Source organism: Petaurus breviceps, unplaced genomic scaffold, assembly GCF_028583685.1.
Source record: "Petaurus breviceps papuanus isolate PSGF00001 unplaced genomic scaffold, PetGlider_PUasm1.0 76, whole genome shotgun sequence".
NCBI classification, from domain to species: domain Eukaryota; kingdom Metazoa; phylum Chordata; class Mammalia; order Diprotodontia; family Petauridae; genus Petaurus; species Petaurus breviceps.
The window spans coordinates 65874635-65891257 of NW_027186473.1; positions in this window are offsets into that span (position 1 = coordinate 65874635).

Below are 16623 nucleotides of genomic sequence, written 5' to 3' on the forward strand. Positions count from 1 at the left end.
CTTGCCCAAGGTCACATGGCTGGTAAGGAGTTACTCTATTTTTTAAGGTGTTATTTTCTTCAGTATTTTTTGGGTCTCCTTTAGCAAGCTGTCAACTCATTTTTCATGACCTTCTTGTATCATTCTCATTTCTCTTCCTAATTTTTCCTTTACTTCTCTTACTTGGTTTTCAAAATCCTTTTTGAGCTCCTCCATGGCCTGCAACCAATTCATATTTTTCTTGAAGGCTTTTGATGCAGGCATTTTTTGTTGTCTCCTTATGGTTCTATATTTTGATCTTCTTTGTTACCAAAGGACAATTTTATAGTTTGATTTCTTTTTCTCTATTTGCTCATTTTCCCAGCAAATTACTTGACTTTTTATCTCCTTGCCATGGAGAATTCTGCTTTCAGAGTGGAGAGTGCTATGTCCCAAATTCCTGGGATTTTGCACAACTGTTCTCAGAGCTACTTCTAGGTACCTGCTTCAGACCTGTGAGGAAGAATAACCCTCCACAGCCACCACAAGCTCTGCCATGCCACTGTTCCTTCTCACCCCAGGACTGCCACCCAAGACTGTGACCCAGATCCATGTAGGGAAAAGCCAGAGAATCCTGCCTCAGCACCAGGAAAGAGAGTCCTGCAATTACCCTCTGATCAGCCACTTGATTCTCCCACCATGTGGGACTGGTGCTATGGTAGCAGCCACTGCTACTACTGTTGCTGCCACCACAAGGGCTGCCACCCCAGGGGAAGAGATTAGAGCACACTCTTCTCTCCCCCAGGTCCAGTAGAATTTTCCCACTGACCTTTTACTTTATCTTTGGCATTTGTGGGCTGAGAAGTCTGGAAACCACCATAGCTGCTAGTGATTCAGTCTCCTGAGGTCTCCAGCCTAGTCTATGCTGCCAGTCTGTGCCAGTATATCCCACACAAGATTGTGCTCTGCTCCTACTATGGTGTGATAGATCCTTCCTTTCAGTTTACCAGGCTGACTTCAGCTGGAGAGGTATTTCACTCTTTCACTTTGTTCTTGTAGCTCTAAAATTTTTTAGGGTCATTTTTATAGGTATTGGAGGTGATTGGGGAACAAGCTCAAGCTATTTCCTGCTTTTACTCCCACGTTAGTGACGCCCATTTCTATTTGAGTTTGATAATATTAGCCTAGGGCACTAAAAGATTAAGTGATTTACACAGACTGACTCCATGAACCAGAGGATGTATTTGAATCCAGGCAGTTCTGCCTTTGAGGTCAGCTCTATATTCATTAAGTCATACTATCTCTCTTCAACTGCATTTAAATAACATAGAAACTAAACTGTCTTGTAGCTACTTTTCAGTGTGGCATGCACTATGCTATGTACTAGGGGTGCAAAATCATAAATGAAATAACATTTGGCCTCCAGAAATTTCATTCAACCAGGATGGAAGAGCAAAATGTACATTGATAAATGAATATGTGTGAATAACTAGAAAATAATGTAGAGAAAGAGGCATTAATGACTGGGTAATCAAAAGACATCTTTTAGGAGAAAGGCACCTGAGTTAAACTTTGATAAGAGGTAGGACTTGATGATACAATGATAAGAATGAGAAACTCTTAAAGTTACTTCTTCAGAAGGTCCCTCCTTCTTAGTCTTCTGTTGTGCAGAATGGTAGTTTAGTATTGAATGATACTTAGAAACAGATCTTAGAAAAATTAACCAATGACCTCCATTTAGAAAGTTTTAAATTTTTATAAAGATGCAAGAACCTTCTTTATATTCTTTTCAATTCAAATTTGTTTTTATTATTCAGTTGTGTCTGACTCTGACTCCATTTGCAGTTTTCCTTGGCAAAGATATTGGAGTAGTTTGCCATCTCCTTCTCTAGCTCATTTTACATATGACAAAACTGAGGTAAGCAGGGTTAAGTGATTTGCCCAGGGTCATACAACTAGTAAATGTCTGAGGCCAGATTTGAACTCAGGAAAATGAGCTTTCTTGACTCCAGTCCTGACAATCTATCCACTCTGCTACCTAGATGCTCTTCAATTCAAATACATTAATATGAAATAATATTAAATTCTAATTGTAGAAGCAAAACAGATTGAATTGAGAATTATTCACTTAAGGAATCATTATTATAATTCTATTAAACATTTTTCCTACTTATAGGTTGATGGTACCAAGAACTCCATTCTTTCCTCTGCTCCCTCCTTTCCTTCTTCCCTCCCCTCTCCCCCAATCTCAAACATCTACTATTCAAAAATAGCAAGATCAAGGATGATATGTGCTGGTAATTGTTTAACAACTGTCTATGGAGCAAGGGATTTATGCTGGGCAGACTTTTGACTTTAAGCCATATTGTTAACATTTTCTCCATCATTTTCTTAAGGTCAGACAATCAATAAAACAATAAGTCACCCCTTGATTTGCAGTGTTTGCCTGTTTGCAAAGTGTAAATGCTTACACTGAAAATTTAATAACTATCTCCAGCAAACTGGATTACTCTGGCTCTAACACACTTGAGGATTAGGATTCACTTTCAGCCTTAAGGAACAGGACAGTGAAAAGTACATCAGAATCAGAAGGCCTGGATTCAGGTGCTTCAAGGTACTCTTCAAGCCTCAGTTTCTTCTTCTGTAAAATGAGAGGTGAGGGAGAAATAGATGGCCTTTAAGTTTTATTTTGGTTCTAAAGCTGTGGGCCTTAGGTAATTTGGAAAATAACTTTTATCCTATTATATCATTCTCTTTGGAACTGACTTTGTGAACTGGTTTCTAATGTAGACATCTATATAGAAATGCAGTATTTTTCCTATATTCTTCATTTCACAAATGACACATTGCAAAGACTCAATATGATAAAGCAAAGTATTTACAAATTATAAACATTGTTCTCACTAAGAAATAGCAAGATGTTTGCTTTCAATTGTCTCATTTAGCAATTTAGACTTGATAATCTTGAGATATTGCAATACTATCAAGAATTTCCCTTCACCATGTGTAAGCTTTGCAATAGGGAGCCATTTGCCCATTGTCACCCCATTCTGTATTTCATTGTACTCACTGTGTGTCTATCACAGCTCGTCCCCAATTGTCAAACTGTAAAGACTAGTTTTGCAAGAAGAGATCTTGGCAAAGGGCCACATTCCTCTGAGAGTTTTTCTTTTGTTTTTGATTTTTTTATTTTTCTGGATCTTTAGAAATGCTGTTGTAATAGTAATGGCATTTAAAGATTCCCCTGTATTGGCTTGGTTTTTGGTTTAATTGTGTTAAAACCCAGAGCTTGTTAATCCCACTTGTGGGATGGAATTGTTGACGTGAAAAGAGAGTGCTGAACTGGGAGGAGCTGGTGACATAGATTTGGAGAAACAGAAGAGAGAGGCAGAAGAACTTTTTGGAAGCAGCACTTTTGGAGGCAGAGAGAGACTGAGAGGATTGCTGAGGGCCACTTTGAATTGCCCTGGACTTTTGAGACCTGCCGCCATAGCTGCCAAGGACTGAGGAGACATAGCTGTTTTGCTGGTACTTTGTCTGTTTTGATGTTGTTTTGCTAGATTTGTCCACTGGTGAAAGACAGTCCTGTTGTTGCAGAAGTACTGCAACCTGGCTGTTGGTTCAGAGCTACTGATACTGTTCTGCAGACAGAGAGTGAATACTGTCCACTGGTGAAGGACAGTGCTGTTGTTGCAGAATTCATGGAACCTTGCTCTTGGTTCTGAAGCCCTGAAGAAGGGTTTTCTTGGTGTATGTTTACAGAAATCCTGGGAGAGGGTTTTACTAATGTTTTCAGGGGTCCTAGGACTGTTCTGCAAACAGAGGATGAATTAATGAAGAGACTGGCAATGTATCTTGTGGCCTTGCTAAGCTTTGTCTCCCCAGGAATTAAGATTGCTGAGAACTTGCCTCCTGTCAAGATGAAGAAAAGACCTCCATTTGGGTATTAAGTGCTGTGCTTAAATTTGTTGTAACTCTGGGGTAGATTCAATTGTGATCCAGGGGTGGGGAACTTTTGACCTTTTTGTGTTCTATGATTGAACAAATGAATGTACTTTACTTATGATTGGAAACTAATCTCCATTTGAGAAGAGGGGCTTTGTGATGGACTAAATGAAGGTACAGCCTAGGGGGAGTAGTATTTAGAACAGGGACTTTGTAATTGATTGAATGAATGCAAGGTCTTGGGGTGGGGTAGTACTTGGAGATTATTTAATCACACTTAGTAAATGCTGTATTTTGAATGATGTCATATTTTGATTCCCTCTGTTCTTAATTTGTCACTGAATAAAATGTAGAGCACCTATGCTGGTATTCTGAAGCTTGGGAAGTTGCCTTTGCTTGGCATTGCATTACAGCTGTCCAAAAAAAAAATGGTTTACAATGGGAAGTGTGCTTTTTTTTTAGTTAGTTGCTTTGGATTTGCCAATGTCTTATAATGTGAACCTTCCACCCATACCCAGGACAGAGCATCTTCTTGAAGCTCTCCTTAATTGTTGTACTGAGAGGGAAGTGGAAGAGTCAATTCTATGACCTAAGATAATCATTTTGCTCTTCAGCCTCCTATCAGAGGCTCAGTCCCTTGTAGAAAAATTAGAAATCATAAAAAACATTAACTCTTCTTAGTGTGCTTCAGAGTTCTCAGCAATGATGATAATAACTTATATCATGAGATACTTTAAGATTTAGGAAGTGTTGCCTTCACAGGAATCCTGGGGTAGACAATGCAAGCATTAATATTCCGATTTTACAGATGAAGAAATTGAGGTATCACAAGGTTATATGATGATGTCAGAGGACTAATGATGAAGTATATTACCTACCTCCTGAAAGAGAAGTGATAGAGTCAAGATCCAGAATGAAACATGCATTTTTGGATATGGTCAGTGGGGGAATTTGTTTTGCTTGACTATGCATATTTGTTACGAGGATTTTGTTTTATTTTTCCAAAGGAGGGGGAGTCACAGGAAGTTTGAGGAGGGATAAAAAGAGGGAGAGAGAATTGCCCCATTTTGAGTTTCAGTGGCACTACTTTGGCAGCATGGTATCATGAAGAGGTCCCGGTCCCGTGCTCATAAGTGAGAGATCCTCGATTCAGCTCCTGTCTCTGATATTACCTGCATCACCATTGGCAAGTCATCTAACCTGCTTGGACTTTTGTTTCTTTACCTGTTGTGGGGATTGTACTCTGTGGCCTCTGAGGTTCCCTACAGCTCTAGTTCTACCACTTCTGTGCCATGATGACACCTCAGAGAATAACTCTAGTGATGGAACTCTAATGGTAATCATGTCATAAACCTGTTTTTATCCTTTTTGAGGTCTCTTATTTTTAAAAATATTTTTTGGTTATATGTAAAGCAATTTAAATTTATTTATTTTTATTTAATGAACTTTTAATTTAATATTAATTTTTGTATTTTTAAATTTTGAGTTCCAAATTCTCTCTTTACCTCCCTTCTCTCTACCCTCATTAAAAAGGCAAGCAATTTGATGTAATTTATGCATATACAGGTCTTCAAAACACATTTCCATTTTAGTTTTGTTGTGAAAGAAAACAGACAAACAGGAAAAAAATTAAGAAAGTGAAAAACAGCATGCATCAATTTTCGATTAAGACTTCATCAGTTCTTTCTCTTCATTTGGGTAGCATTTTTCATTAAGCGTCTTTTTGGAATTGTCTTTGATCTTTGAATTGTTAAGAACAGCTATAAGAATAAACAGTTGTGGGGCGGCCAGGTAGCACAGCGAGTAAGAGCACCGGCTCCAGTGTTGGGACGACCTGGAGATCGAATCCCGGGCTCAGACACTCAACACCACACCCAGAAATAACTGGCCGTGTAACCTTGAGCAAGTTACTTAACCCCGATTGCTTAAAAAAAAAAAAAAGAATAAACAGTTGATTATCATACAATATGCTCACTTCACTTTGTATCTTTATATCTTCTCACGTTTTTCTGAGAGCATCCTGCTCACCATTTCTTAAAGCAATGTAATGGTAATAGTAATTTGAAGATCTTCCCTCCACCTTAAAAAGCCTAATAGAATTTGAAGACCTTCCCTGCCCCCTAATAGGATTAATGTAAACACGTGAAGCCTGTGGTGGGAGGATTTTGCTGAAGGGTGGAGCAGATCCCACAGGAAGCTGGGAGTCAGATCAATTAGAGCTGGAGGGAAGAGAGGACACACCCAGGAAGATAACTAGGCTTATGAGTGTTGATTTGTGGGAAGATTAAAGCATGATGTGGCTCATTGCTGCATTGTGGTGTATTAATTTCTATGTGATGGATTCAGTGATGGATTCAGTTTCCTGATGCTGGAATTTGGTTTTCTGGTGTCTGAATAAATGTTTTGCTTCTGTCTTATATATGGAGAGTCTGTTATATTTTGCAATTGCAAATTATGTCTGTATATTTACAGTCACTGTGAATATAGCATTGGCACTACAAGCAACAATAGTGTTCCATCACAATCATATACCACAACTAGTTCAACCATTCCTTAATTTTTTTTTTTAAGCAATCTGGGTTAAGTAACTTGCTCAAGGTTACACGGCCAGTTATTTCTGGGCGTGGTGCTGAGTGTCTGAGCCCGGGATTCGATCTCCAGGTCGTCCCAACACTGGAGCCGGTGCTCTTACTCGCTGAGCCACCTGGCTGCCCCTAAACAATTGGGGTTAAGTAACTTGCTCAAGGTTACACGGCCAGGTGTTTCTGGGTGGATGCTAAGTGTCTGAGACCGGGATTCAATCTCCAGGTCTTCTCAACACTGGAGCCGGTGCTCTTACTTGCTGTGCTACCTAGCCACCCCAAACCATTCCTTAATTGATAGGCATTCCTTCAATTTCCCATTCTTTACCATCACAAAAAAGAGCTTCTATAAGTATATGTGTGTGTGCATATATCTATATAAGTATATGTATATCTGTCTGTCTGTCTATCTATCTATCTATCTTTATCTTATAAAAAAAAAGTCTCTGGCATACAGACATAGTAGTGGTATTACTGGGTTAAAGGGAATGCACAGTTATGTAGCCCTTTATCCATAATTCCAAATTGCTCTCCAGAATAGTTGGATCAACTCACAACTCCACCAACAATGCATTAGTGTCCAATTTTTCTCTTCTCTTGAAGTGTCCACTTCAACATTTGTCATTTTGTTTTTCTGCCACATTTGCCAATCTGAGAGGTATGAAGTGGTATGTCAGTTGTTTTAATTTGCATTTCACTAATCAACAGTGATTTAGAGCATTTCATATGACTAGAGATAGTTTTGATTTCTTCATTTGAAAACTGACTATTCATATCTTTTGATCACTTATCAATTGGAGAATGATTCATGTTCTTTTTTTTAAGCAATTGGGGTTAAGTAACTTGCTCAAGGTTACACGGCCAGGTATTTCTGGGTGGGTGCTAAGTGTCTGAGCCAAGATTCAATCCCAGGTCATCCAGACTCAGGGGCCAGTGCTCTTACTCTCTGTCCTACCTGGCCACCCCATGATTCATATTCTTATAAATCAGACTCAGTTCTATGTGTATTTGAGAAATGAGGCCTTTGTCAGAGAAATTTGCTGTAAAACTTCCCCCTCTCCTCAGTCTCCTGCCTTCCTTCTAATCTTGGCTGCATTTTTTAATGCAAACCTTTAAAAATTGAATATAATCAAAATTATCCATTTTATATCACATATTGCTTTCTGTCTCTTGTTTGGTGATAAAATCCTCCCTTATCTATAGAGCTGACAAGTAACCTATTTCTTGATTTCCTAATTTGTTCATATTATCACTCTTTATCATGTACTTATTTTGACCTTTTCACTGGTATATAGTGTAAGATGTTGCTCTATACCTATTTTCTGCCAAACTGTTTTCCAGTTTTTCCACCAGTTTTTGTCAAATAGTGAGTTCTTTCCCCCAAAGCAGGCAACTCTGTATTTATCAAACAAGAGATTACTATATTCGTTCTCAATAGGAGATTACTACAAAATGTGAGAGCAAAGGGAGTATTAATTTGTAGGTTTTATTTATGATTCTGTCAAAGGAAAAACAGTCCTTGTATACATTTGTTTATCGAAAATAGTGACTTCATACATCTGCAAGTCACCTTTTTGGACATCCTCACATTTACTTGAGAAAAGAACATTTTAAAAGTGATCCCCCCAAAATATTCCTATCAATGTTAATGAATTTTATATTTTAGAAATCTTGTTTAAATACTCAATCTCTTCTAATTTATAGAAATCTGCCAATATTTATTAAACAATTTTTTAAAAAGTATTTAGGTTAAAGAAACTATTAATATTTATCTTGGAGAATACTTGGGAAAAGGAACATTATAGCTACCCTTAAATATCTAAAGGACTGTCAGAGATATGAGGAATTATGCATATGAATTAGGATGCCTTAGGAAAGGAAATGGCAGTCTTAAAAGAGGCTGGATGGACACTTGTTTTATAAGTAGTAGAAGATATTACTATTTAGGTATATGTTTTAATCTGCAAAAATGCTCATTGAAGCAATAGCTTCAGAAAAGTTGCAGATTACAAAATAAATTCTCAAAAATCAATATAAATTTCTGTCTCATAAAATCAAGAATGAAATATGGTGCTGATGCCTAAACAGTGAAGTCAAAACAGAGAAATTGTAGACCAATCTCCCTAGTGAATATTAATGCAAAAATTTTAAATAACAGATTAGCAAAGAGATTTTAGCAATTTAGCACAAGGATGATACACTATGACTAGGTGGGATTTATACCAGAAATGCAGGGCTGATTCAGTATTAGGAAAACTATCAACATAATTGACCATACCAATAACAATATTAACAGAAATCATATTATTATCCTAAAAGATGCAGAAAAAGCTTTTGAGAAGAAAAAGAAATTGACAGAATTAGAATAGTCAATGAAGAAACAAAGCTATCACTCTGCAGATGATATGTAGATATACTTAGAGAATCAACTAAAAAACTACCTGAAATAATTAACAACTTTAGCAAAGTTGCAAGATAAACAAACCCACATAAATCACTGGCATTTCTATATATCTTATTTTTTAAAAACTGGTTATGGCCAGTGTCCCTGATAAAAACCTCATTTCTAAACTATATAGAGATCTGAGTCAGATTTATAAGAATACAAGTCATTCCCCAATTGATAAATGCCAAAGGATATGAATAGGCAGTTTTCAGAGGATGAAGTTAAAGCTGTCTATGGTCATATGAAAAAATGCTTCAAATCACTATTGATTAGATAAATGCAAATTAGGATCAAAGAGGCAACAATATAAAAAAAATTCACACAAAATATGTCAAATATCTGGGAATCATTCTAACAAAGCATATAAAATGCATATATATATATATATATATTCAATTATAAAGTGATCCTTAAAGAAATAAAGATCAACTTCAAAAGCTGGCAGAATATTTGCTGCTTGCTGAAAGGGATGGTAGGGTCAAGTGAACGCTTTGGTTTTTTTTTAAGTAAGGATGAGACAGATATATTTCTAGGCAATAGGAAAGGAGTCTGAAGATAGAGAGTGGATATTGGAGAAAGAGTGGGGGTGATAGTGAAGGAAATCTGGAGATATTGGGAGGAGGAAGAAGGATCAAAGTTGCATGCAGTTCAGTTGTGCTGGTAAGGAGAAGGACCTCCTTTTCATCAAAGACTAGAGTAAATGATATAATTGAGACTGATTTCAGAGGGATTTGAGACAAGAAGAGGTTGAGAGGTAGTTCTCATCAGATAATCCAATTATTTTTCTGTGTGATATGTAACCAGATCTTTATGAGATTGGAGAAGGAGATATCATGACAGACTATAGAACAGAACAGACATTTTGGGACTACCTTGGTCATGATTGGAATAGAGAATTTATTAGGAAGGGTTTTTAGCAAAGTTTACTTTGCTGCAATGCAAAAAAAACTCAAGAAATTTGTGGTAATTTTGTGACTTCCTATGGCTCCATTCAGCAACAGATAAATGAAAGCAAAGAAGACAGATGGCAGGGGAAATCTGGGTTTGGAGCTTGACAAGGAAAAAGGGGCAAGGAACCTGAGCATAGTTGCTATTATTAGTTTGAATCAAACATATATATATATATATATATATATATATATATATATATATATATATATATATAAGTTACCTAGTTCAGGGTTTTGAAAAAGTCAGCACCCTGAACTTCAGAGAACAAAAACAGAAGTTACAAGCACAAAAATACAGATAGAGAAAATAACACAATTCGGCAGACCAACAGACAGGGCTTCTAGCTCTCTGGCAATTACATACATATAGTTAGTCATCAGAGAGAGAAGCACCAACATCTGGATTTTCAAAGCTGGGAGGCTCAACAGCTGCCCAGAGTCTCATCTGGCCAAATAACACAACTCTTCCCAAAGTGAGCCCCAAAGCAAAACCTCACCTCAGAGGTATATATAGTCTTCTCCTGGGTCAGAAAACATTGCAACCCTCAGACCTTGACTACAAAGTAACAAAAGTTATGCCTTCCTGAAAAACAAGCTTCCCTCAAAGCAAGCTTCTCCTGTGGGCTCTGCACCACCCTTCAGAAAACTCTTCTCACTGCAGGCTCCATGTGACCACATTCAGCCTATTAGGGGGCAGAGTATATTTTCAAATCAGGGAAGGTCCTCAAGTTCAACTCAGGCTTATTAAGGGGCAGGGAAGATCTTCAAAATCCCATTACCATTACAGTTTGTTCATTATGAAATTGATAGAAGGAAGAGAGAAGTATAGCAACTGCAAGTGTAATATCTTGGGAAAGTTATTTAGGGGTAGAGGTATAGGAGGTCTTGGTGGGGATATGAACAATGTTAAGGGTTGCAAGCTATAGGAAAAGACGGAATACTAAAAGATTATGATCAGATAGAGGAATTTTAAGAATTCATGAACACAAGGTGGCGCAATGAATAGAGTACTGGCTCTGGAGTCAGGAGGACCTGAGTTCAAATCTGGCTTCAGACACAACACAAAAACTAGCTGTGTGATCATGGGCAAGTCACTTAACCCCAACTGCCCTCCAAAAAAAAGCAAAAAAATACATGAACACTGATGTAGAGCAGCTATAAGTGATAGATCAAAAGAATGACTATCTCTGTGTGTAGTTGCAATAGGGTGAAGAAGTAGTTAATGGAAATAGAATAGATTGAAAAACTAGGGTCTTAGGATATTTGTGGAATAACCAGCATGTATATCATAGTCTCCTATTATGAGGTCAAGGGTGGGGGTTGAGAGAAAAATTTCAAACCAAGTACTGAATGACTGAGGAAGGATTGAAAATTACCTGAGAATTAATAGATAACAGTCAACAGAATTGGGACTGGGCAGTGAATTTAGATGGTGTGAACCTCAAAGAAGCAGCTAGTCCTCCATAGAGGACACTGGACCTGGAACCATGAGACCTGAATTCAAATACACCTTCAGACACTTCTTACCTGGAGTACATCACTCATCCTCTGTCTATTTCAGTTTCTTCAACTAGAAAATGGGGGTAATAACACCCAGGGTTTTTGTGAAGGTCAAATGAGATAATATTTGTTAAATTCTTAGCACAGGCCCTGGAACATAGTGGGCACTTAATGAATGTTTATTCTCTTCCTCTTCCCTTCCCTTCAGAGGAGTAGAAGTTACTTAAGTCATGGTGAAAGAGGAGAAATCTGCAGCAACAATGGGGAACAAGGTTGGGATATTCTGATTTTCTTATGAAAGGAAGTTTAGCCAGTAATAGAAAAAGTTGCCAAGTAACTGGTGTTCCTAGAAGGAACATTTTCTCAGTGAGTACCAGAAAATGGAAGGACTGAGAACTGAAGAGGTTTAAGATGAAATTAAATTGATTAATTACAGAGCAGAAGACCTGGAAGAGGTAAACCTATTTGGTGTGAGACACTGAGGAGATAGGCTTGAGCTCAATGGGAATGGAGTAGGCAAGTTAGGTAGATGAAAAGGGATTTTCATAGGAAACTATGACTTCAGAATCACTAAGATAGAAAGAAAATAAGGGAGTAATGGTATTCATGGCATATTCTATATGAAGAGCAGATAATTTTTTAACATTTCTCTCTTTTATAGAAGAAAATTGTTTTTAGTGATAATAGTGAAATTAAATGACAATAATGGTTAGAAAAGAAATGTGCAGTGAAAACATTCTTTTGCCAAACTTCATGTATGATCATGCCAGTAAAAAAATTAGTACAAAACAAGAAAAAAGTAATAAATTAGTACTTTTGAATTACATTAATATAATGTCCTAGGGTTGCTCCTCCCAACAAAGAAGGATTTCTTAAACTTGGGGAGCTGCCCATCATAAGGTCTGGGGAATTCTTATAGCTGCAACTTGGATAGTGACTCCTCCAGGGTAGATGCTGCCATCTCCCTCCTCCCAGTTTTGTGAGGAAAAGTTTTCCCCACTGCTAGAACTCTGCTGCAGTCCTAGGAGACAGAGGTACACTCTATCATTTGATCTTCACTGTATCCTTTATGCCCTGTGGTTAGGGGTTATACTTTCATGAATATCTGCAATTAATTTCTGTTGCTTTCGCTAGGATTTGCTAGGAAGATGGCTTCCTTGTCTCAGGACTCTCCACTTTCCTTGAGTGAATGCTTCCCCAGGTATTCCCCTTTCTCCCCCACCCCTCCCCACCCTCAATTTCCTTCACCTGAGTTGTACCTCCTCCTGTCACTCGGGAATATGTTAATATAATGTACTGACCCTTTAAAGTTTGTTTCTGAGTTAATTGTATTCAGAATTCTGAGGGCATTACATTTTCTAAAGCAGTTGCCCCTTAACTAAAAGTTATGAGACAGTTATTGCTGAGTTTTTAAAGTGACAATTTATTAAAGACTCTAGTGAATGGGAGAACTCACTAGGCTTCAATGATTAGGTGGATCAATATGGAAAAATATCGAAGTGAGAACTGTTGTATGATTGAGCAATAAATATAATCTATCTATTTGTAGTTTGAACCTAGAAAGATCAAAGACAGAAGTGTTATCAGCTAATCAAGTAGTTTGGTGGAGACATCTGCCTAGTTAGGTGTTAGTCAAGCACAACTTGAATTAACTCAGCTTAATAGTGGAAATATATGTTCAATTATTTACTACAGAAGGTGCATTTATAAAGGGCCTTTTATGGATAAGCAAAAACAAGACACCAAAGTTTACTATACCAGAATTGTGAGTTACTCTACACATGCATTTTCGTCACTCGTGTCTACTCTAGTAGGTTTCTTTAAGTGTATGTCCACTCTTCATAGATACTCATTGCTTTGTGGGTTACTACAACTGAGGTTTATGCATTAATTATGATGTAATTATTTATGGATTTGCTTTAATTTATGAATATATCACATTATTATTGATTCTTTTGCCTTATTTTAAGTAAATATCTATGTTTAGTATCTAAAAAGGTCATTATTGCAAGCAGGTGATTGTATAACTAGAAATGCATCTGTAGGGGCTCAAGGAATAGAATGGCAAGATGGGAGAGTATATTTGCCTTCAACAGAATTTCCTTGATGATTTTGTGAACATTTGCATGGTAACTGCCTGGTGATATTTCTTCTCTGGGAACCTATGTGAGGGCAGGTTAGAGTTAACAAACCAGCCAATAGATGTCCACACATCCAAGTGATAATGAGAAGTTCTGTGTCTTGTAGAGGTAGAACTAGGAGGAGGTATGACTTTGGGCATTTGTGAGCCCAGTTAAGAAGTACTAGTTAGTACTGGGCTTTGGAACTAGATTCAGGCCAGGAACCCTGAAAACCAAGAAGTCAGTGCTGGTTTTACAGGAGTTTGATAGGGACAGGTATGTTTTGAAGAAGAATGAGTTTGGGAATATGCAAGGGGAGAGTTTAAGATACCTATGACATATCTAGTTTGAAATATTTAATAATCCATGTGGGACTGGAGTTAAAGAGATTATGAATAGATATATAAGTAGATAGATAAATTAAATTGATCTTGCAGGCTAAATTTGCATAGAAATAAGTTAAACAATATGAGCTGATAAGATCAATAAGAGAGAATGTATAAAGAGAAAAGTATGTGTCCAGGTATATCCAAAGTTAGTGGGCATGGTGAAGATGCTGGATCGGCAAAGTGCTGTGAAAAGGAATGGTGAAATGGGCAGGAGGAAAATCATGAGAAAGAACTATCATTTAACCCCAGAGAGATGACAATATTCAGAATGTAGTAAAAAAAAATGTATCAGACAAGTCAAGCAGGATGAAAATTGAACATTATCATTCTCAAAAGTCATTAGATTTGGTAGTTACTAGGTCATTGGTAACTTCAAAGAGAGTAGTTTCATTTAGAAGGTAAAATTAGAAGCTAGATTTCAGGAGTTTAAGATTACAGGAAAAGTTGAGGCAAAGTGGATAGATAGGTTGGTCTACAAGTTTGACTGAGAAAGTGATAAGAAGTATAGAATGTGACTATTTATCTGGGATTGTAGCATCTAGCAAAGGGTTTTTGTTTGTTTTGGTAGATGAAGGGAACATGAGCCTGTTTGTTGGCAGCAGGCAAGAAACTGGTGGAGTACGTTTAAGTAGACAGAGAGTGAGGATAGTGGAGGAAATCTGTTAAAGAAGGTAGGAGGGTATGGGTTCAAGTATGCACATAGAGGGGTTGACCTTGATAAGGAAAAAGGCTAACTTTTCATCAGAGATTAAAGGCAAAAATGTAAGGTGATGATGTCAGGGAATTGTCAAGTGAGGAAGAAGGTAAGAGAAAGGTTTGTGGGGAGCAGCCTCAATTTTTGTTTTGTAAAGTATAAGGGGATGACCTCATACTCATGACTCTCAGCTAAGATAATAGAAAGGAAAAGAAGAGGTATGGAGCAGCTGATGTACGAAGGAGGATTCAGAATCAATTAGAGAGGAGTAAGATATTTGCCCTGATGCAGTTAGAGCCCAGCTGATATAATACAACATAAATTTGTAGTAAATTTAGTCAGCATATTTACAGAATTTTTTTCCATCTCTATTTATCAGCACATGAATAGGACTGGAGAAGATAGATGGTGGGAGTAGTCCAGCACTGGGTTTGGTAAAGTCTGAGCAGTGATAGGACAAGAGAACAAGGGATCAAAGAATGAAGGAGAACAAGAAATTGAACTGATTGTTTAAGGGAGATTGGTAATAGAAGAGAACAAACTCAATTAAAAAGATGATGGCTTGGCAAAATACTGAGGATTAAAGAGCTTGCAAAAAAGTAAGGATGAAGACTGTCTGGGGATAAGTAAGACAGAGGAAATGATAGGAGATTGTGAATGAGTAAAAGAACTTCTAAATTCTTAATCATGGAGGTGGATCACTTATGGGTGACAGCAAGATCATGAGAGTTCATTTCTGGGTATAGCTAAGAAGGTGTGGAGGAGTGGGGTATGGGTGCTGAACAGATTGCAGAACTGGGGGGTTAGAGAATTTTAGGGTGGAATATCAACATGAGTGTTAAGGAATTATGAGGGTGGAAGCTTGGATGGACAGGGATGTTGCTGTACATCCTTCATTCTGAAAGAGGACCATGATAACAGGAAGATGATGCCATGACTTGCAAGTGAATTGGATTTAAGTGAGGGAGGGCTGTACAAGGTCACCAGCTGCACTTTCTCCTCTAGAACCATCTGGGTCCAGTGGTAAGATATAGAACAGGATAACTGGAGATGACCTGGAGGACTGAGAGGTATACTCTGAGGCAGGCTCAAAATTCAGTTAAAAAGGAGGGATCATGTTCTAGGAGTTGGAAGGTAATAGCCACCAGGATTTAGATTGGATTATACATTTTGACATTGTGAATCTTAAAGGGGTGAGGTTGCTGATAGTAGAGGAAGAGTCTAGAAGGGGTAGTTGAATGTATGAGGTGCCTTGATTCTGATGCCACAACTAGTGAGTCAGGGTGCTGCAACCAGTACTAGAAAGGAAGGCTTTGGATACACTGTCATCCAAGAATTAGATCTCATTTGAGGGCAGACATGGAAGGAATATGAGAGGAAGAGTTTTACAATGAAGGGAGCAATCATTTCAGGGATCACTGGAGGGATGGTGGGCAGATTTGGCTTGGAGCATTATAGATGAGGCTAGTATTGAACTTGATGGGGATGAGAGAATTATCTATACTCTGTACTCTTAGATTCAGTATCTCAGGATTGTAGAGGAGATGAGAAATTGATAACCACTGGGGGATGAGCCTAAGTGGAGATAACAATGTTTGAGTATAGCTTCATTAAAGAAGGCAAATAAGAAAGATATTGTCCTGGTGGCCACTCCTTATAGAATTTTGGTCTTGCCTCCTGAAGAAGTAACTTCACAGTGTAGGACCTTAGAGGCACTTGGTCCTTTCAGGAGCAGCAGTCACCAGTATTCTAGTCCCTACAGTCTCAGTAATATATAGCAGCAGCTACATATCTGGCTGTAGCAGCAGCCATTGCTCTAGCAAGTAAAGGTTTTCTGGGCCTCAGGTTCCTCAGCTGTAAAACGAGTTTGGACCAGATGGTTTCTAAGATCCCTTACAATTCTCAATCTTTGATCATATAATACTATCTTGATGTCCTCTTTTCTATCCTATGTTCCCTTGAATCTCTCTCTCCCAAGGAGGACGAAGGCACCTCTCTCTCTCTCTCTCTCTCTCTCTCTCTCTCTCTCTCTCTCTCTC